This window comes from Halichoerus grypus, chromosome 10 (genome assembly GCF_964656455.1).
Source record: "Halichoerus grypus chromosome 10, mHalGry1.hap1.1, whole genome shotgun sequence".
NCBI lineage: Eukaryota > Metazoa > Chordata > Mammalia > Carnivora > Phocidae > Halichoerus > Halichoerus grypus.
The window spans coordinates 26,538,517-26,561,470 of record NC_135721.1 but is presented as its reverse complement, the minus strand read 5'-3'; the positions used below and the strand labels follow the sequence as shown (position 1 = coordinate 26,561,470).

General features: G+C 40.9%; 1 protein-coding gene across 5 annotated transcripts in view; it reads right to left on the bottom strand.

The window, feature by feature from the left end:
• RASGRP3 (RAS guanyl releasing protein 3) overlaps window positions 1–22,954 on the bottom strand; it is a 103,525-nt gene that overhangs the window by 69,887 nt on the left and 10,684 nt on the right. For 2 of the 5 annotated variants that reach the window (XM_078056169.1, XM_078056171.1), the window contains exon 1: window positions 4,229–5,039. The exons of 1 other annotated variant lie outside the window; for it this stretch is intronic. The gene's annotated coding sequence lies outside the window, so the exon portion shown is untranslated. Of the gene's footprint in view, window positions 1–4,228; window positions 5,044–22,954 lie in introns of those variants that run through there. 2 more of the 5 variants (XM_036119096.2, XM_078056172.1) reach the window with 2 other exon arrangements.

The window sequence follows — 22,954 nt, the reverse complement described above, 5'->3', positions numbered from 1 at the left end:
GGTGAAGATGTCCTCCGTCTTTCATAGGATTGTGGCAAAGTGCAAGAGAGTGCCTTACCCCGGAAAATTCCTGTATAAATGCAGGAGTTTGTCTTCTTGATACTACAAATGGGCTCGAGATCAAACACAGCAAACCTACACAGACTCCAGAGATACCACTGTGATCATTTGCAACCACAAAAACAAACCAAAATACTTTCAAATCCATCAAACAAAGGAAATGGGACTTGCAAATAGCAGAACAACTCTAGGGATTGTAAATGAGCAATCAATACAAAGGGGAAGTGGGACCCAAGGGAGTTAACTCTTTGGGAACAGGTTTTTCGGAACACACAATCTGGAAAAAACAAAGAAACAAAGCCAACCGACACGGCATCACAAATTTTGTTTCCTCATCCTAAAAGCTCCCAAGAAGATAACCAAACACTTTATTTTGCTTTAAACCAGCTCTGGAGTATAATTTACAGACTCTGCGGTGATTTTGAATCTGTCTCTTGTGTCTCTGTAATAACCCACTGGACAGCACCGACTGCCACGGAAATAAGCCATTCCCAGCAAGAACTGGAGGTAATTTCCAATGGTTCTGGTTTAGCAGACTGTTTTTGCTGAATTCTCTGGCGTTGGGCTTAGCTTTAGAAGCATCAGTAGGTGACAAGTAGATTAAAAATTCCCCTTTCTTGCTATAAGTAGCTTGATCTTCAGAATGTGTAATCCTGCCATTAACAGCCTTGAAAACACATTGATAACTTTCTCAAAGACATCCATGACTGGTCTCCACTCTTAATTTTCCTTCTGATTAAGCACAGGACCCTTCTGCTATATATGTATCACTCAGTGCTCTTTCTCATTGCCAGCCCTAATTTTGACAATTAACCACATGGAGGAACCAAATAAAATTTTTAGAAGGGTTCAAGAACTACCTTCCTTTCTTTCTTTTCTTTTTCTTTTCTTCCTTTCTTCAAGATTTTATTCATTTACTTGACAGAGAGAGAGCAAAAGCAGGGGGAATGGCAGGCAGAGGGAGAAGCAGGCTCCCCGCTGAGCAGGGAGCCCGATGTGGGGCTCGATCCCAGGACCCTGGGACCATGACCTGAGCTGAAGGCAGACGCTTAACCGACTGAGCCGCCCAGTCGCCCCAAGAACTACGTTTCTTTAAGGGCTTGGTCCCTGGCTGTTGACCCAGAGAAGCTTCAGGCTCATGGCCCACAGTAAGACGGGCAGTCTTTAGATCTGCGACAGGTGCAGGGAGAAGTGCATACCTGGGCAAAGCCTGGAGCAGGCGGTATCCCAGTCAGCGGAGAAAAGCACACCTCTCCTCCCTCTCCTCCCTCTCCTCCCTCACCTCATCCCCCCCCCTCCGGGCCTATGACCTCCCCTCAGGCTCAGAACAGCCGGAGAAAACAGATGGAAGGACTACATTGTTTCTCTTCATGAATAACAACCACCTACTCAGACAACCAACCTTCCAGGTTGAACAACAATGAACAGGTCTGGTAACAGTGTTATCACCACGAAGCCAGCTATTTGGGGTGGGGCAGGGGTGGAGTGGCTGTCCTCCAAAGGAAAGGAGTGACAGGAAAAGCTGAGGAAAAGGCCAGAAAGGGCAGGGACAGTGGAGGCTCCAGGCTAACGATAAAGCTCAAACTTGCTGTTCTTCCCAATGGGAGAGCCATCCCTGAACTACTCTCAACGAGAAAAACACGCCGCAGGTCAGTGATCCTGTGCAGCTTGGGCCTGGACTGTCACGAGGGGAAACCTCACCCTTCCTGCCCGGGAGCGTTCGCAAGAGCCTTCACACACGGTGTGCATCTGTGTGGCACTGAAATATTCTCATTTGCATTCCGTTAAGCATTTCATTAAGCATTATGCTTTTAAGTTTAAACGTGTGGGATTAGTGTAGGGTCCCACGTTTCTTTTTTTAATGTGTGCAGTTTCTGGAGTCAGATGCAGGAGCCACTTCCGTCTGGGCCATGTACCGCCCAGCAGCTAAGGGGGGGTCCCTGAGCTTCAGTTTCTCCATCTATAAAACTGGAATAATGATATATAGTACATAGACGTATTGTGAAGATTATATGAAAATGAATACACTTGCTTAGCACATCGTTTGGCAGAGTACGTGCACAGTAAATATAAGTTATAATTATTAGGGTTAATGTTATAATATAATAATAGTAGCGGAAGGCTTGGGCCCTCTTTTCTGGCTCGGCAACAAACTAGCACTTTGACCCAGATAGATGTGTTACAATTTTCTCAACTTTGAAATGAATGTGCTAAATGGCACATTCTAGAATTCCTATCCAGATCTAAAAGTCTTTGACTCTATAGACATACTATCGGCATGTAAAATAATTATTCATTATGCTGTTAATATTCAAGATATCATCCGGTTTTTCCAAAATAATCTGTGGGCCTTGAAAAAGTCAGCACCTGAATAATTCAAAGGATAACTTGACTGCCAATGAGACCCCTTCCCCCATTTTATTGTGGGTGTCTCTCTTATTCTAGAGACATAATTTCACCTGATAGTTCTTTTCCACTATGCCTGCAGTAAAAGTGAAACTAAACCATGAGCAAACTCCTTAAAAAGTGGCCCAGTGGGCAGCCCTGTTGGCAAACAGGGAAGTCACTGAGCCACGTGGCCACGGGCTAAATCAAGGCCCTCACGCATAAAAAGGAATGGAGGAGTTAGAAATGTTTTTCTCTCATTGAACATTCCAGGTCTTGTAGCTTCTTCTACATTTTAAGGAAAAGAAGAGGAGAAACTTCCCAGTGTCAGACTAGCCATTTTTCCAGACTGGCATCTGAAAGTGCATCCACCCCAGACCTTTGACTGACGGGGTACTCGAGACCAACTGCGCCGAGGGAAACTGCAGCAGGCCCAGTGCGCTCCAGGTCATTTTCAGTCCATCCTCCACCTTCCCGGGGTGGAGGGGGTGCAGGGAGAGCAGAGCTCCCTCCAGGCAGGGAGCAGAAACTGCAAGACAACTGGACAATCTGAGAGTATCTGACCATCCATCAGTCACCCCGGGAAACAAATACACTTCGGAATACCCTGTGCTTGTCTCAAGCAAAATAACTGGTAAGAATTTGAATCAAAACAACCTGCCCACCCCCCTTCCTAATGTCCAGGCAATCCAGAAAAAGGAACTTGTTTGGTTATCTCCCCCAGGGCTCTGATTCAGAGGCCTGTCATTTCCAGAGGTTCACCTCATTGACTCCGGGTTCTGTCCTCTCCCTTTCCCCTTTTCCTTGCTGAAACATTCTGGCTGGTGACTACCACAGAAGGACAAAAGTCCCTGAACAACAGCCCCATTCCAGCATGGGGCCTGCTGTCCTGCTCTCCTGAGAGCAAGCTCCAGTAAACTGAATAAACCTGAGGGAGAACAGGTCTATTACCTGGCTGGAAGCCAGCTATCAAGCCCCCAGAACTGATAATCAGCCACAGGCAACACTTTTATAATCCAGGTCATCAACAAGGAAGAAGGACACTGAGCATCATCAAAACACTAACTTTCCCTTTCTAAAGTAAGGAAGACCGGGGTGACTAAAAAATTTAGCTTTAAAGTAACAAGGTTGAATTAGCTTGTTCAAGAAAAGAGCTATAAAACATATCTCCACTGAGTTGGAAAGCATGCCTGAAATCTAAAAAATGCTTCCTCATCTAAATCTAAATATTATTTTGTTAGTTTCCTATATTGCAGATTGTTATACATCGTTAAATGAGATCGTTTCCAAAGCTGACTGGTCAAGTCAGACATACACATTTCTCAAAACACTACTTTTTTTTCCAATTTCAATGGTAAAATCGATTAAAATCAAATCCAGTCATCAGTTCACTTTAATAAGCTCTCTACTTCATAACCTGAATCTTGGCTTTGAACCTAAACACCACAGACCATAAAAATCCCAGACACCAGGAAATCAACTCGCTGCTTCCTAGGTAGGAATCGAGCAATATGCCTCATTCACCCTTAAAGTTAGAATGCAACGTTGCTGCAAATGACAGATTCTAAAAAAAAAAAAAAAAAAAAAAAAAAAAAATCAGTAAAAATACAAATCACTATTAACAGATAACATAAAATACCTCCTTGAATGCCAAATGGAAATCAAAATCAAAATTAAAAATTGTCAGTGCCTGGCAAATTCACACACACACACACACACAACTCTCTCTCTCCTCTCTCTCTCTCTCTCTCTCTCTCTCTCTCTCAGTTCTCCGGTTACTTACTGGGGCGGTTCTGCCGTCCTGCTCACATCAGCGCCCTGCCTGTCCGGCTGCCAAGTGCCGGAGCATGCCTCGAGCAGCTGTTTCCTTCAAGCTGGGCTCTGTGTCTTACCCAGTCACATGCGCCTCCTGATAAATACGGCTGCCTGCTGCCGTGCCAGGAGGTCAGAACCTGAAGATCATTATTCTCCTAATTCGCAAGCCTCGTAACCCCTGAGCTGGCTCAGCCGTTTCATTAGCACGCAGAGCAGTACGCTCCACAATTTGTTTTCTTTCAGTGGCAAACCCCAAACAGCTGATAAGTCACCCTGAAGGGCAGGTCACGGCAAGTGGAAGGTTGATGCGTGTGGGGGAGGGGGAGGGGGCGTGGGGGGAGGGGCTGGCCGCCCCTACGCTCCCTCAACTCCCTCGGGTTTTCACTGGGGCTCTTGACCAGCAAGAAGAAGGAAGCACAGCCCGGCGCGGCAGGTGGAAGCCGTGCTGCGTGCCGGGGCCCCCGGAGGCCATCAGAGTGCTGCTCCGTCTCGGTTTCGTCTTCTCAGCATCCAGGCTCCGGGCTGCGGGAAGAGCTGTAAGACTGGGCAGCCCGTTCTGAGGAAGGCAGACTAACCAGCTCAGAATGTTTAGGTTTAATTTCAAAGGCCAGGGCTGCTGTGCCGAGCGGTGCTGAGGGGCAAATGGGTGAGGGGCTAAGGAAGAATATCAGATGCGGCTTCGTCTAGAGAGCCAATGGAGATGACTTTCAGGTAACTTAAGACCGAGCGTCCGCACACTGTAGTTATCTGTTGGATCGTATCCACATTTTGGGGGCACAGCAGAGCCGTTGAGATTATCAGCTAGGGAATCAGAGTGGAAACAGAAATGATCACAAGATTTACAAGCCACTTTACAGATGTGCTGTCTGCCCCCTTTGGTGCTAGGAAGTGGAACCAACCTGCTGTTTCCTGTGCTGCTCAGGAAGGTGGCAGACCATCTGGGTGCCTTGTTGAATTCATACTTCTCACCTTAGCTGATTGTCCCCCCTCTCCAAGGAAAGCCTGTGGCCGCTCTGACTTTGGATAGCACCTGACTTCTTGGTAGAGTAAGAGTAACACTGTGTAAAAGCAGAGCCCAAGCAGGGTAGAATGCAGATAGGACAGGCAGTCAGCTCATCTGGCAAATTGAACATCCAAAAAAGATTTTAAGAGGTTAAAATGCCCCAGGGGATTTCTGCACCATAATGAGCCTGTTAAACTGTCAACCTTGATTTTTAATAAGTGAGATCTTACTCAACAGAGGAGCTTGTGTGGGCAACCTTTCATATCTGGGTTTTGTCTCATAATTATTTACAGAATTAATCAAACCAGAAGTTTCCCTCTATACAAAGGATAGAGTGTTTTTCCAGAATAATAAAAAAAAAAAGACCAAAACCCCTCATTCTTGCCATTCTTTCAGGGGACTAATTTGTTACCAACATGTGAGTGACCAAAGTGTAAACAGAAAAATTTTTTGCAAGCTTCAAAACATATCCCTTTTGTTCAGAGTTAGTAATACAAAGAAACTACAGATATTAAAATACAATGTGCTAAAATATGTCACCTTCATAACCCTTTTTCCTCATGTGACAATCATTAATCAGAAACAGAAAAGGAGGCCTACTGAAGATTCAAAATGTTATTTTGATTTATTTATACTTTGCATTTACGGTAATGGAAACTTTTGTGATCTTATGGCATCCATCAATCACTTTATTTGCAACTGGTGGTGTTAATTATTCTGATGATCCATTGCATACCGCAGAGGCTTCTGGAAACCCTTCGATGACCAATTAAAAAAACAGCCTCAGGAAAGGTAAGCATAGAAATTCTCTCACTCTGTTTGGAGAGAGGAAGGGATGGATCCAAACCATAAGTGAACTGTCAACACAGACCAAGATCCTGGACATTTCTGACAGCGTCCAGGAATGTCACTGAGGTTCCACAAAGGCACTCTTCTAGCCTTGCAAAGAAATGGGGAAATCCCCCCTTTCTGCCCCAGACACCTATAGGTACCAATTTTCGGCCTTCAACTCCAAAAGAAATACCCTCCTCTGGCCGAAGGCCATCCACCCCCGGGGGCTTTCTGTCTCACCTTGGGACTCCCACCTATTCAGGATTCTTTGCCAACAATCATGCCTTCTCGCCCTGTCTACTCATCCTCCTCATTATCTAAATATGCTCACATGATTTTTACGTCCTAAAAACAATCCTTTTTGATCCTTTGCTCCATTAATTACTGCCCTAACCTACTCATTCCCTTCACAGGTGAGCTTCTAGAGAATGGCTCTAGAAGAAACACTTCTCAATGGCTTAGAGAAACACTTCTTGTGTCCATCATCTTCACATCCCATTTACATTGAGGCCTGCTTCCAGTCTGGCTCTTCCCCCAACTTCACTGAACCTACTTTCCCCAAGTCACCAAGGACCAATGCTATTGGACACGTTTTTGCTTTTATCTTACTTGACCTCTCGGCTGCACTTGACCTAACTAACCATGCACTCCTTAATGTGTTCTCTTTTGGCTTCTGTAAAATTTCATTCCTACCTCCTTCAGCCTCCTGTGTGGACTCTTCTAATACCTGCTGCTCTCACATGTAAAAATCCCCTCTGTTCTTCCTGTTTTCTAACAGCTCTCATGTATCTTAATTTATTACTGAATGACTACAGTAGTTTCCTGATTAGTTGTCCTGCCTCCAAAAGTCTATCTCTGACCTCTATTTATTTTATTTTATTTTATTTTAATTTTAATTTTATTTTTACACTTTTGTACTGAAGGCCTCTCAAAAACCATGGTAGAATCTTAGGCATCTTTGTATTCCCAGAACCTAGGACAGGGCTTAAATCCTTCTTTTGTACATTCTGTTACTGTTGCATTTCTTACTCTGTGTTATAATTAGGTCTTAATGTGTCTATGTCCCATCCAAACGTTTTCGACCTTAAAGAAAGCCTGGGACTTATTCATTTTATATCCTGCAGTGCCTAATACAATGTCTGACCTGTAGGAGACACACAGCGGAAACAATGCTGAATGAGTAAATGAATGATTAAAGAGAAAGATCTTCTGTTTATTCCTCACAGAAAAGATACAAGAAGAGTTTACAGAAACTGATTTTATAATAGGCCACCAAAAAATCTTAAGTAATGTCCCCCCCCAAAGAAATTATTTTCACCACATTCTATGACCATATTGTAATATAACTATAAAATAATTGCAAAAGTGTAAGTCAAAAAAGAGCCAAGCTCTTGGAAAATTTTTATGACTCTTCTTTAAGAAAATCATTGATTGGAAAGAAATCAAAAAAGCAATCACAGGATGCTTAGAAAGGCTCAGTAATGAGAATACCACATAACCAATACTATAGGTAGAGCCAAAAGAGTTAATTAGAAGCACTGACCTAGGGCGCCTGGGTGGCTCAGTTGGTTAAGCGACTGCCTTCGGCTCAGGTCATGATCCTGGAGTCCTGGGATCGAGTCCCGCATCGGGCTCCCTGCTCGGCAGGGAGTCTGCTTCTCCCTCTGACCCTTCCCCCCTCTCATGTACTCGCTCTCTCTCATTCTCTCTCTCTCAAATAAATAAATAAAAATCTTAAAAAAAAAAAAAAAAAGAAGCACTGACCTAAGAAGTTGAAAAACAACAGATCAATAATCATGGAAAAATGTCAGAGTTATTAAGAAATTGTTTCCAAAAAAGTTTTTAGTCCAAATTACTTACACAATCAAGTTCTCCCTGAGTTTCAAGCCACAGATAATTCCCAGGCTGTATAAAATGTTCAAATGGACAAAAGTAACAGAAAGCTAACATAATACCTCAGACATAAAAACAAACTGATAAAGCATAATAATGGAAACCACAGACTAAACTCACATATAAACATAGTTTACCCAAGAGATGTAAAAAAACTCTGAATATTAAGGAATGCATTAGTATGATGACATGATGGAAAAAAGCCTTTGAATTAGCACAAGAGGTACTCTTGAAAAGTCTTCTGATAAAATTCAATATCAATTTTTTAAATTAATAAAATGGAGTTAGGAGAATTTTTCTTGGCATGATAAAGATTATCCCAAACCAAACACAAGCATCATACCTAATGGTGGAGTAGTAGAGATATTAACATTAAAATGAGAAACAGAAAGGGTGCTCATCATCACTACCATCACACAGCACTGTTCTGGACATTTGAGCCCTTGCAACCAGACAAGAGGAGAATAAAAAACAAACAAAAAGTAAAGAAGAATTATGAGAAAGCAAGAGACAAAATTACCCAACTTGCATATATTATAATCATTTACTTAGTAGAATTAACTTTTAAAAAATGTTTTAAATAATTAGAAATGTCAGTGAACAATCACAAAATAAAATTAATTGGGTTTCCCACATAACAGCCTAAAACTGTTAGAAAAATCATGGAAAAAAAAAATCTCATTCAGAATGGCAACAGTAATAACAAAATTTCTAGGAAAGACAAGAAAAGTGAAGAAAATATAAAGAAATTTATAAAACTCTACTGAGAAAATAGGAAATATTTCAATAAATGGAGCATTCTATGATTTTCCAGGACTGGAAGACTCAACATTGTCAGGATGTCCATTCTCCTCTATTTAATTTATAAATATAATTAAATTTTGATTAAAGTGCCAGAGATTTCAAAAAACAGGTCCAAAAAAAAAAAAAAGAAATTCTGAAGTTTATGTGAAAAAAAGAAACTCAGAATGGTAAAGAAAATTTTAGAAAACAACAAAGTGGGTGGGGGGTACTAGGTATTAAATAGGCTGAAAACATCAAGAATTAAAAGTTCGATTCTGGTGCCAAAAGAAGCAGACCAATGGAGCAGAACAGAAAGCCAGAAATATAAAAACAAGTACTATATTAAAATGTTTATTTGTTAAATATGATATTTAAACCCAGTGGGAAAGGAATGGATTATTTAATGACTGGTTGAATAGTTAAGTATTAGGAAAAATAAAACAAATTATTACCAATTATTAAAATAAAAGAAAAATCAGGGGCGCCTGGGTGGCTCAGTCATTAGGCGTCTGCCTTCCGCTCAAGTCATGATCCCAGGGTCCTGGGATCGAGCCCCGCATCAGGCTCCCTGCTCCGCGGGAAGCCTGCTTCTCCCTCTCCCACTCCCCCTGCTTGTGTTCCCTCTCTCACTGCGTCTCTCTCTGTCAAATAAATAAAATCTTTAAAAAAGAAAAATCAATTATTACCTCACAAAAATAAAATCAATTACCTCATACCATACACAAAATAAATGCCTAGCGGACAAAAGAGCTGAATGTGAAAATAAGACCACACATGAACTTGAAGAAAATCATGTGATTGTTTTTATAATCTTAAGATTATTTTAATTTTAATTATTTTAATCATGATTAAATGATTTTATCATGAAAATTATTTTAATTATGATCACAAAAGCAGAAACCATTTAAGAATGTTTTAAATATTTAAATAAGTAAAAAGTAAAGTTTATGTATGTCAAAAATAACCCCACCATAAACAAAATTAAACCACAAATGACAGAATGAGATTAAAAAATGAAACCTGTTAGGTAAAAGGTTAATAGCCTTAACATACAAATAGTCTTTATCATTAACAACTAGGCAAAGAATATAATAAAGACCCTACAAGTAAAGAAATATAAATGACCATTTACACACATATGAAAAAAAATCCAGCTTTTTTTTTTTTTTTAAAGATTTTATTTATTTATTTGACAGAGAGAGACCCAGCGAGAGAGGGAACACAAGCAGGGGGAGTGGGAGAGGGAGAAGCAGGCTTCCCGCAGAGCAGGGAGCCCGATGCGGGGCTCGATCCCAGGACCCTGAGATCATGACCCGAGCCGAAGGCAGACGCTTAACGACTGAGCCACCCAGGCGCCCCAAAAAATCCAGCTTCTTAAAAATGAGTACAAATTAAACAATGATAGGATACCATGTATTACCTCTAAACTTGACAAAGATAAAAATTGATAATCCCCAATGTTGTTGGCAGAAGGTTTTGGAAAACGGCACCTTTATTCTCTGCTGGCAAGAGTATAAATTAGTATCACGTGTAAGAAAGATAATTCTGTGATATGTAGCAAAAGCTTTTTAAAATATGTAGACCCTTTAATTCTTCAGTTCCTCTCCTAGAAATATATCCCAAGGAAATAATATGGATTTTCAGATGTGCAGGAATGTTTCTCACAGCACTGTGTATACTAGTGAAAAATTAGAAAAAGCCTATGTACCAAAAGTAGTTGAATAATTTATTATACATTCATAAGACTTAGTACTACGCAATCACCATAATGTTGTTGAAGTATATTAACATGGAAAAATATTCAGCATAGATTAAGTGGAAAACACAAGTTATAAAACAGTTTATTTACTATGATCTCATTTTTCTAGGAAGACATGTGAACATAAGTGAAAGTCAGAAACATTATATAGTTGACACTTGAAACACACAGGGGTTGGGGCCCTGACCGCCCACACAACTGAAAATCCTTGTGTAACTTCTGACTCCCTAACCTTTAACGACTAAGAGCCTTCTGTTGACTGAGCCTTTTCCATAACACAGACAATTAACACATATTTTGTATGTTATATGTATTATAGGCTGTAACCTTAAAGTAAGCTAGTGAAAAGAAAATATTAAGAAATTACATTTACAGTACTGTATTTATATAAAAAAAAAAAATCCACTTGTAAGTGCCCCGTGCAGTTCAAACCCATGTTGTTCAAGGGTCAGCTGTGCATCAAATTTTTAATAGCAGTTATCTTTGGGAGGTGGGGTCAGTGTTTCCCCCCCTTTATGCTTATCACTTTTTTCCTACTGTTTCTATCATAAATGTGTATCAGTTGTTCATTTGTAAATGAGATCTTTTTTATATAGAGAGACCTACCAGCATACTTAAGTGCTCTAATCATCTACACAAAGAGGAGAAAACCATAAGAAATGTGATCAAGAAAAAAGGACCCCGAGCAGCAAAGCCTCACCATCCATTAATAAGGTCAGACACTTCTTCCCGACTAAGTCTCAGTTCTCTACCCTTCTGTTCCTGGACCCAATATTGGATAGCAAGTCACTGAAAGTGGTGGCATGACCAGGTTCAGAGGATGCAGGAAGAGGAAAGAAGTATGGTCTTGCTTGAGAACCTTGGGTTCAGAGATGCCCTGATGGGCCTTTATGCCTACCCCAGATATTCCCTTAAGTAGAATTTCCCAAATGGTTTCCATCCTATGCACACATGGTCAGAGAGCAGGAACCTAATCTGCCAACTGCCCCCTGGTGAAGCTGCCCGTCTATCATTCCACCTTGTGCCAAATTCCTCCTCCAAATTGGTGACACACCACCTGCTGGTCAATTTGAGGTACTAACGCCATACTGCGTCCTCACCCCCACCTCCCTTTCCTTTCAGCGGACCTTTCACACATTACTTTCTTATTTCTACTGGGTCATCTCTTTCTCAGATATACACTTCTTTCTTTTTTCTTCCGACATTTGTCTAAGTATCACGAGGGATTTTCTCTCCCGTTCTTGTTCTTCCCCTATTCTTCCCCTTGAGCAAAATAACCCCCTAGACACAATCAGTTATCGTTAAGGGTTGTGCTAGCCACATGCCTGTAACAAAGAGAAAAAATTGTGAAAAAAATCAGAGTGGAGTTTTTAATCTCTAAAGCCCTTGAACAAAGCAAACCATTGTCAACAAATGAAAAAATATAGCGTCAGTGTTCAAAGTACATTGCATTTAAGGATTCACCAAAGCGCGTGACAAAACTCTCTGCTCTCAAAGTTTACAGTCTCTCTTGGAGAAAATGGAACATGCAGAAAGCCATATATAAGGAATTATAATTATCATATATCATAACAATTAGCATCTACTAATATTGTAACATACTAATATAGTATTAATAATATATAACAAGCTAACATCTGTGCAAAATACTCATTTAATTTTCACAACAATGCCCTCAGGAGATGCTATTATTACTCTGATGATGACCTTTAATGAGATTAACTAGCCTGACCACAGCTAGTAAGCCGCAGAGAAAGAGAGAGAGAAATACAGATGCAAACAAACCCAGGTCTCTCTGCTCCAAACCTTCCACATTTACTGTTTCCACCCAGCCAAACGGTTTAGTATCCATAGAAGTTTTCATAGACTTGCTCGTCTTTTTCTAATTAAACCTGCTCACACTCATGCATAATAGCCAAGTCAACCGTATTGCACGTTAGGGTCTAATTATTGGCATTACAACAGCAGTTGTAACTTACTGATTTATAAGTGAACCTTTTGACACAAGCCACTCATAAATTGGAGATGGGCTGTATAAAAATAAAAAGGAGACTGAATCAGGAGGACAGCCTCTATCAGAGGAAGCCTCTGCAGAAGCTGCTCTCACACCCTGTCTGGATGCCCTGCCCCCTTTCTTCAGCATCTCTGGAGAAACCCCCAAATTTCTGGGCAAATCAGTCCAGTTTAAAAATGGACTTCCTCTTTTGGTCTCTTTCTTATTCTTATATTTTATCTCTTTTCTTTTTTCCTTTTTGTCAAATTGCATTTGTTTTTTAAAAACACATTACATATTAGTGTCGTTGCATTTACTTAACCTAATTCATTTAAATTTACCTTTACGGCAGATTTTTTTCCTCCATCTAATCAGCTTCTTAGACTAGGCTAGATTTCTAGCTGAAGCTGGATTCAGTAAACATGAGAAGGAAAAGTTAGTATCCATGACACAAATCACCTCACTTAGCATAATTACTTACATAATAAATTTTTTCAGTAGTTCTATTTCTAAACCCTGATTTGACAGCAACTTTCATTAATCTTTGAAGATCTTACCCCTATAAACTACAGACCAGTGGTCAAATTAATCTGAATCTAAATCTTCTAACATACCACTGCTGCTTTCAGAATTTAGTTCTTTTTTTCTTTTATTAGATTTATTTATTTATTTGAGAGAGAGTGCACATGTTGGGGGAGAGGCAAAGGGAGGGGGAGAGAGAGAATCTCAAGCACACTCCCTGCTGATCATAGAGCCTGATGCAGGCTAGATTCCAAGACCCTGAGACCATGACCTGAGCCGAAATCAAAAGCTGGCTGCTCAACTCAATGAGCCACCCAGGTGCCCCCTCAGAATTGTTTTAGTTCTTGAAGAAGTTGCTTAGAGGAAAAAAAAAAAAACCAACTTCCTAAGGCTGCCTCTGTGCATTTTTCTGAGAATCATTTGGTGTGCAGAAAATAATAGGGCAATTTCAGATTTATAATTTCCTTTCTATTCAAGTTTCAGCATCATTGCTGTTTCAAAGGAGAAAATACAAAGCTGATTCAGGGAAAATGAGGCAAAGAAAATATTAAAAAAAAATTTTTTCTCAAAATGTGTGATAGCTAAATGCATGAGATGGGCACAGTTTGATCTTTGCAGGAATCATAGGAAAAGTGCCGTTAGAAGCTCCAAATCCTCTTTTTCTCAGGTGAGAATTTGAGCGCCTCCTGCCTTACGCTCCCCATCCTCCCACTGCGGCTCCACTCCCTGAGTCTTCTAAACTGTCCTGGGCTCACACCATAGCCCACTAGTCTTGGCTGGAAGATGATGCTCAGTGTACACTTTCTGAATGAAGGAGGGAAGTTTTACACCACGGTTGTAATTATCAAATAGACATCTGATTTCGATACTAAATCCATCCGCTAAAACTGTGCATGCAGAAAACCGGATTTTCTGCCTTTTGAAAGTTCAAGTTATGCTACTTCACTTTTACAATAAAAGAGCTGCATTAGCACCAGTTTTTGCTAACCAACAGAAATCCAAAGAAAGGTGAAAAGCGAAAACAGTGTTCAGCATTTGGCAGTGAGCCCTCGTAGAGGCAGGGCGCGCCCTAGAGCCACGAGTGTGGCACCCCCGGAGAAGAGTGTGGCGCCACCAAGTTCCTTTCCGGGGAACTACGCTCAGCATCTCAGTCTCAAGCCACCATTGCTTTGAACGGTGTGAGCATCTGTGCTTTTCGTCGATTTATTTTGTGCATCCATTAGTAAGATGTGATATCAGAAAAGCCCAAGAGGTTATTTTTGGAGTGTGGGCACGCTCAAAAAATTTTCCATATAAATTAATAATAAATTATTAATATAAATTAATTAATCGCTTCATTGCTTTACGCTATTTTGGCTTACAAAAGGTTTCATTTCATAGGAATGCTCTACTTTTGAATATCTGGGGAAACCTGTAATTCTAAACAATGTCAATGTTCTACATAATCATTTCGGCTCTTCACTTTAGCTATCACAATATCCAAAACCAGCTAGCTGACTGCAAGTCCTGTCTTCCAGTCCTTTGTGCCAAACGACTTGCTTACATTTTAATCCAACCATCACCACCTCTAGGTTATAAATCTGTGAGGATTGAGCGTCTAACCTCATTTCCATATCCTTTCCTGAAGTATCATTACCTTTATCACACACTTCATTAAACATTGCCATGATTTACTTACACTGTGTTTGCTCAAACTTTTGGCAGCAGTCTTGGGATTACTTAGAACATTTGTGTCTAGAAAGCCTTTGGATGAGATATTCTTCATCACGACTGCCTGGGAGAACACAAAGGTAACCACAGACAGAGCAGGCACCCATTGAGTAATGAGGATCTAATATTACTGCAACCAGATTTTCTGATTTGTAGATCAGAGGGGGTAAACTAAGAAAGCACTTTTAGAAGCACATAAAAATGTGGTAGGAAAATTTCCAGTTTTCCTTCATGTTTTAATTAAACAAGAAGTTTCTGTTCTCAGGGCTCGTTTTGTGTTGCCATTCCTTTTAGTGAAAAGCAGTGGATCAATGTATGCTGTGTTTAAACTTTCAAATTGGGCAGGTGGAGGGGAGGGGTCAGAACTGAGAGTGGATGTTGTTTCTTTAATATAACCATAGGAAGTGAGAACTCTGCAAAGCTTCTTGGCTGGTGGAGATAAACACATGGTCGTGAGAAATCAATGCAGGGGAATGCGGGCTAAAACAACTGAAAAATACCAGCCTACATGATGAGGCTTTGATAGGTATTTGAATGCCTATAAATTCTTTTTAAATTTATATCTAATGGTCAGAATAACTACATTATCACATGGAAGAATAGTCTTGTTTCCTTTTGCAAAATAGGGAAAGCAGGACTCCTACGTTTCTTTTTTACTTTATAAAATATTTAAGTTTAAAAAGCAATAATGTTCATTGTAGCAAATCAAATGATACAGAGATAGACATAAAGAAAAATTTAGTAACCTCTCTGTCCTATCCACACCCATCTTGCCAAGGTAACATACACCTATGAAAAATGTATCTCATACATACACATATATATGGGGTTCTATTTTTAGAAAAAATTAGAAAATTTTTTAAAAATTAAAAATTATTTTAAAAAATCTGTATTTGACTTTTCCCCTTAAAGTGTCATGTTCATGTATATTGGCTCCAATGTCAATAATAGAGATTTAACTTATACTTTTTAATAGCTGCATCCTTCTCCATAGTGTAGTTATATCATACTTTATTCACCCTATTAATGAACATTCAACACGCTCCGAGTTCTGTGCTAGTATAAACACTGTTGCACTAAACATCCTTGCCCATATACCTTTAGTTTCTGGTGTTTTTAATTCCATAGTATAGATATCCAAAACTGGGATTATTGGGTTTGCAGAATTACTCATTTTACTATACATTCTCAGTTATTTTCCCAAAACTAACTTAAAATCAATGCAAACATCTATGGCCTTAAAAAGACTGATAAATATCAACTTAGAGGATCAAGATTTTAATCTGAGAAGCATTAAAAATTCCTTTCAGAATTATGTTCCATCAGGTATATTAACTAAGTCAATTATATTGAAGATATTGGCAAGTAATAATAGTTTTTAAAACCAAAATGTTTTAATCAAATCGACTCAAAATGTGTCAAAGTTAAAAGTTGGAGCCTATTTCCCTCCAGCTAGTCTTTAGTATCTTCACACACCAAAAATTCCATAAACTTTAAAGGTCATTCCAGTTGTAGAATCAATGCTGATTAATTTTTAAAAATTACAAGTGAATGTGAACTGATATGTTATGAAGAACAAAAATGTTAATGTTGGACTAAAAATGATCCACGGTACTTTCAAAGAATGCAGTGGTGTTAGTGCGAAGAAGGGTCAGTCAAAAACTCACTTGTTTCGATTTTATTCCCTGGACTGTGGCCTTAGTAACTGAAGAGCCCACTCTTCCCCATGCCATCCCTGTGAGACAGGAATGGGCCCCACAGTTCAAACACAAGGATAGGAGTACCCACTGTCTAGAGCTCCACTCCTCCTGGTGGGGGCTGGTTTTCTAAAACCACCTCTTCAAAATTATATGGTTTTGCCACATCATTTGGTTTGGGACTTTGGAGTGAGAAGTTGGGCAACACTCTTCTATATTTTTCACAGCATATATATTCCAACTGATACGGCTAGAGCAACCAACACACTCTTAAGACACAAGTGACCAAGCATATGGTTCCCTGCTTTAAGAAAAAATAAGTTACAGTCAACATAAATTCAGGGAAATTTGTTCACATTACCAAAGCATTTAGAAAGCCACTCATTGCAGGATTACAAGAAATGTGTGCACCCCTGGTGCATTGAAAATGGCATTCAACCAACCAAAATTCAATTCATATTATTCAAGAGCACATTTATTAAGTAAAATAAACATGAGTCCGATTTTGGACCCAACTTACTGGCCCAGATGGTCTGCGTCCTTTCCTTCGGAACAAAAAAGTGGGTAAGCAATTCCTTGCTGCCTGTGATGGACAGGCTATTTCACAATGCTCCCCCCGCCCCTGTCCCAGGGCTTAAAGTAACCTGCTAAAAATAGCCCCTCAGGGCTCACATTAGTGTCCTTAGCTGAAGGGCCAGGTGAAAATACAAATTGCTTGAAATACGTCCTGCATTCTAATTCCACAGGACTACCATTAGCTGAAAATCCCCACTAATCCTCCTGACAATTCCAACATTAATAACCTTTTTCTCTTTTAACCATTTTTCCAAACTAGTAGGAGAGGCACTGTGTTGAGGGTTGAGATGTTGACACACTGGGGCATTGGGAAGTCAGGATTCTCATTCCCTCATCATCCACTCACCAGCTGAGTAAGCTTAACCCTTTAAGTAGAAAAGTCCTCAATTGTAAAAAGGAAATGATAATACCCAACTCAAAAGGTGGCCATATGGGCTGGGAATAATGGGCTGTATTTCAGGATTCTATCCTATAAAAATATTCAACAAGGGCACAAAAATAAATGTTAAGACAAGCTCAGTGAGACATGTGTAATCACAACAAAAAAGGGGAAAATAGCCTAAGAAGAAAGGGAGATTGATCAAAATAATCACAGGGCATTAATTCAATGCCATATATATCATGCAGCCATGAATAGGATTAAATGGGAAGACAGCTTTGCCGTAAGAAGTGAAAAAAGCAAGCTGCAAAAATCACTGTGTATCAATGAGTACTGTTTTAAGCCAAAAAAACTATGTATTTAGCTCCATTTTTATCACAATCATGTACGCTTTTGAAAGCATAGAAGATATCTACAGTGATAACAAGCAATAAACATATATCCATCCACTCTGAAGAAAACAAGAGGGTTGCAAGAGTTGCGAGTCTTTCCTTTTTTACACTGTTCATTTTTGATATTGAGTACATTTATTTATAATAAACCTGTGCTGTTTTTATAATTAAAAATTGAAGACAATGAAGAATGCAATGAGAACTAATTACCGTAAAGCACTTGGCACAAGGCCTAGTGGGCTTTGATGAATGGTGATGATCTCAGTTAATTCTGTCCAGAAACTACAGAACTTCTTACGTAAAATGAGGTTACAGAAAGCAAGCGGACCTTGGTAACATGCAACCAGTTATGCTCAAGTGTGACCCTGATCCGTTTTATTTTTTAAGTGACTGTTTATGATCTTGATGGTGGTGATAGCTTCCTGGGTATCTACATAAGTCAAGACATCAAACCGATACTTGCAATATGCACCTTTTATTATACGTCAATTATACCTCGACAAAATTGTTTAAAAGAGAAAAAAAGTGGAGCTAAAATTTTCAGCAGTAATAAGATGACGGATGGGAGAATGAGCTCGGAATGAAAGGTTTCTAAGGTCTTTGTGTTATTCAGAAGAAGATGTCAATATGAAAACATTAGGATTAGACTTTGTTATATCAAATAATGTCTTTTATGTGCAAACACTTACAAGAAAAGAAATAGAGGACATAACTTCCAAAACACTAGAGGGGAGAAACTAGAATAAGGAAAACTTGAAAAATCCAAAAGAAGCAGGAGAGGAGACAAAAAGAACCTTAAAGAGAAAATAATGCTATTGACTCTTTATAGCATTATAGACTGTCTGAACTCACCATTAAAATGCAAAGACTATTATTAAATAAGAAGCAAAAGGATGGACCCATTTTTTAATCAGTTCAGCTCCACAGGTGTAGGGTGTGTGTGTGTGTGTGTGTGTGTATGTGTGATCGCGTGCGTGTGTGTACAGAAAAGAGGATCAGATATCTTCCCTCACTCAACCTTCTTTATTTTTCTGAAGCCTTGAAATTAATGGAAGGAAAGTTCTTTATACCAAAAATAACAAAGGGAATGGACTTGGTCAGGAGGGGAGAGGGTGAGGGAAGCATAAGGGAGGCAAAGACAACTGGCAAACAGTGTGTTTGCCTGCCAGGACCTCAGCAGACGGTAAATGCAAGGCGCAGAGAGCTGTCTAGTGGAGACCACATGAGGCCACCCTTCCCACCTACAGTGGGGCCCTGCAGCCAGTGTGGGGCTCGCCTCTGGGCCCTCAAGCTCCTCTTCTCGGGAGGAGGTCTGAAGATAAAGAGGCCTCCCCTGCCTGGCGGAGCCAGAACTCTTCTGAGAAATGTGAACCCAACACAGCCACACCAGATGGGACAATTCATCCATGCTTTCATGGAATCTGCAAAACTGGGTAGATGGTTCTAATCAATCTTATCTGGAAAACAGATGGAAAATTCTTCCCAGAAGTTAATTCTTTAGTCTTATTCCAAAAAGAGGCCACGTGGCTCCTCTGGCCATGTGTGCTTGGCAGCACTCTCCTGGCCTCTACTGAGGGGACACGTGTTGGGGCTGCCATGCGGGCAGTTGTGGGGGAGACCCTCGGTGACTAGGAACAGTCAGTCCTACCGTCCACTGCCCAGGGAGGGCAGGCACCTCCACACGGCCTTCCCTGCCCAGTTACCTAGGAACCTGCCCACTGGGGTGCTAACATAGAAATCGAATCAGACAAAGAGTCAAAAGACAGACAAACCATAAAAGACTCTTTATGATAGAGAACAAACTGAGAGTTGATGGAGGGGAGGTGGGCAGGGGGATGGGTTAAATGGGTGATGGGGTGTTAAGGAGGGCACTTGTGTTGAGCACTGCGTGTTATATGTAAGTGATGGAAACAGAACACAACAAAACCCAAAAGACAGGATTTCTCCTACCAGCTCTGCCTTAATCTAGTTGAGCGATAGTAAGTCAGTCCACACCATTACCATCAGGAGTCCCCCTAATCATCAATAAAGTGGGAATGATGGTATCTGTCTCACAGGTGTTTCTGGAAAGCTAATGAAACGAAGTACTTTGAAACCCATCATATATTGTGGAAATGCAAAGTGTACTCATTTCTTACATTGGTAAGACAGCTTTAAGGCTTCATAGTACCTTTGCCGACATAAGATCCTTGCCTCCAGAGGAGGTTAAGGAGTTTCAGCTGACATTTATGACATGCCTAACATGCCCATTCTTAGTGACAACCTCATCTGCCCCTCCTACCTTTGGAACTTCTTTGGTATTTTGGGCTAAGTTTATTGGTCCAGGGATGGGCATGAGACCCAAAGTGGAGTACTCTTAATCCTTCTCTTGCTTTGGCCACATTTGAGCGTTTCAGGGATGAACATCTGATTTGATTCAGGCAGATGATTCCCTACCCTATGATGAGTCACTGCCCCATGCTTTTCAGACCTGGAGCCAGAACATCCATTTTCCTGTGGCCAAATCTTAAGACACAAAACCTAGAACCTATTAGCAGTCACATTTTCTGCTTTGCCTATACCATTCTAGGAGCTGGGAGTAGAGGGCTGGTGTCAACCTTCAATTAATTCTCTAGTTTTAGGTATAAAATGCCTTACTTCATCTGGGCCCTATCCAAAGACCAGGCTCCCCAGTCTACACACCCCATGTTTTAACTTCTTGAGAGAACAAACTGCCAGAATCCTGCTATGGTGAGAGAGGAGCAGTCTCCCAACTGTGTGAAGCTGGGGAGGGGATCTGGAAAGCTAACTGCTTTTTTTTTTTTTAAGATTTTATTTATTTATTTGTCAGAGAGAGAGAGCGTGCACACATAAGCCGGGGGAGCTGCAGAGGGAGAGGGAGAAGCAGGCTTCCCGCTGAGCAGGGAGCCCGACACGGTGTTCGGGGCTCGATCCCAGGACCCCAGGATGATGAGCTGAAGGCCGACGCTTAACTCACTGAGCCACCCAGGCAACCCAAGCTAACTGCTTTTTAAGAAGATTTCAAACCGGTCCTCCTCAAATTGGCCTCATCTTCACCAATTTGAAACTACAGTTTCAAGGGTAGCTGGTGTCACTAATTCCTGGGTCTTGGAAAGGTTCTCCAGTGCAAATTGGATTAATTTTCTCATTTCTATTGTTGAATTAGTAGCCAACTGTTTCCCAGCTTTCCAAATATTGTCACTATGTATTTGTGACTTTAAAAACACACACACACACACCAAACCCTGTGATCTCATTTGAATGGGATCACAGAAAGCAGAAGAGGAGTTAAATGTTTGTGCTACACCCTTCTTTCACTATACAATACAGTCATCACTCTTCAAAATACTCAACCCTCTGTGGTGGTCCTTGTGGGCCCGGCCTCTCCCAGGCTCTCTACCATGGCCACCTTTCCCAGTCTTGTGCTCCAGATTTCAAAATTATCCCTCTTCCCATATGACTTTCCTAAGTTATAAGGTTATATACATAACAGAACTTAGAAAAGCACAGATAACCCAACTTTATGTAGAGGTATCAGGGATCAACTTGCTCCTATTTGGAATAGTTACAGTTTTTGAAAAGTGACTTGTGTTTCTTTGTATGTGTGTGATTTCAAAACTCATGTATGTTCACCACAAGCGATCTGAAAAGTACAGAAAAGCACAAAGAAGAAAAATAAGATCAACTCTAATCACACCACTCTTAAAATTTTATTTTCTCTTTATATGTATGATAACCAGCAGATAGATGGTCCCAATGATCCTCCTATGGCTTATACCTCAAGGAATTTATAATTCAGTTGATGAGAGAAGAAAGTCCTGGAAAATGAACCATCCAGGCATCTAACGACTGAATTAAAGAAATATCACCAAACATCATGTGATAGCGTGTCATAGCACATCAGAAGAGGGCAATGTCCCTGAAGACTGATGATGGCTTCATCAAACAAGGCAGATGTGTGCTGGGTCTGGAAGCCTATAGGATTTGATTGAGAGAAAGAAGGGGGAGTGGCAGAATTCTAGTCTCCTAGATCAGCACAGGAAAATCCACAGAGAGAACGATATGTTCAGGCATATTTAGGAGACATGTTGTTGGCTAGGGTCTGGCAGAGAGAAGTAAAAAAATAAAATAAAATGCTCTATTACACCTGATGGCCAGGTGTGTAAGACATAGCTTCACAAGCATGAGCCTCTTCTGAAAACTGCCCCCATCCTCTGGATTTGTCCTGTGATTCCTCTCTCAAGGTCATAAATGCCTAGACAAGGAATGGATACCTGAGGCAAGTGTAGGCCAGTCTGATAATCATCAGATTCTTTCTCAAGGGAATTTGGAATGAAAGCAAGAGATGTATCCATTTCGATCAGTGCTTGAATAAAAAGAACCTTCAAACTGAGGAGCTGATGGACATCCTCCATGCTGTGCTTGGTGAGGTAGAGGCAGGAAGAGCAGCTGGGGTTGGGGGAGGTGAGCAGAGCCTCTGAGGAATGGAGGTAGAAACCATCATGTTCCAGAATTCATGGCCTCAGAATCTGATCACTGAGTTTCTGGAGGGAGGCCCCTGCCGTTCTCCACTTCATTTCTTGTGCTTCCATGACATACACGTTTTCTTATAACCAATGTAGCTACGCTGAATGTATTTCCATTTCCTCAACCTTGGCTAAGATCCCAGGCCGTCTGCAGCCTTGTGTCAAGAGTTTAGCTAACGGACACCAGCCCCTCACACAAGGGCCTGCCCTGGATAACAACCTGCAGAGTGACAGGTTAACGTAAGTTCCTGATAGGACCTCCCTAAAGACCCTTGTGATAAACAGTCTCCCCAGCCTCCCAAGGCCTTCCCTCATGCTACCCTGGTAAGGCCACGTAAGACCTGGTGGGACTTACAAAAAGCTACACTTTTTGGTTTGAATCGACCAATCTGGCCTTAACCCAGGAACCCCAAAGCATGCCACCCACAGCCTCTAACAAAGGCATGTGCTCAGGTCCTGTGCCCGCACCCCACCTTGACCTCCTTGTGTAGCCCCTCAAGGTATGCGGTGTGCTTCCTCCAGGACCTGTGAGTAGTAAATCCCTCTCTTTCAGTTTCTGTGGCGGTCTTCTGTTTTGCTCACCATCCAGCAACTCTACAGGGCTCTACTCAACAAATGTTAACTTCACAA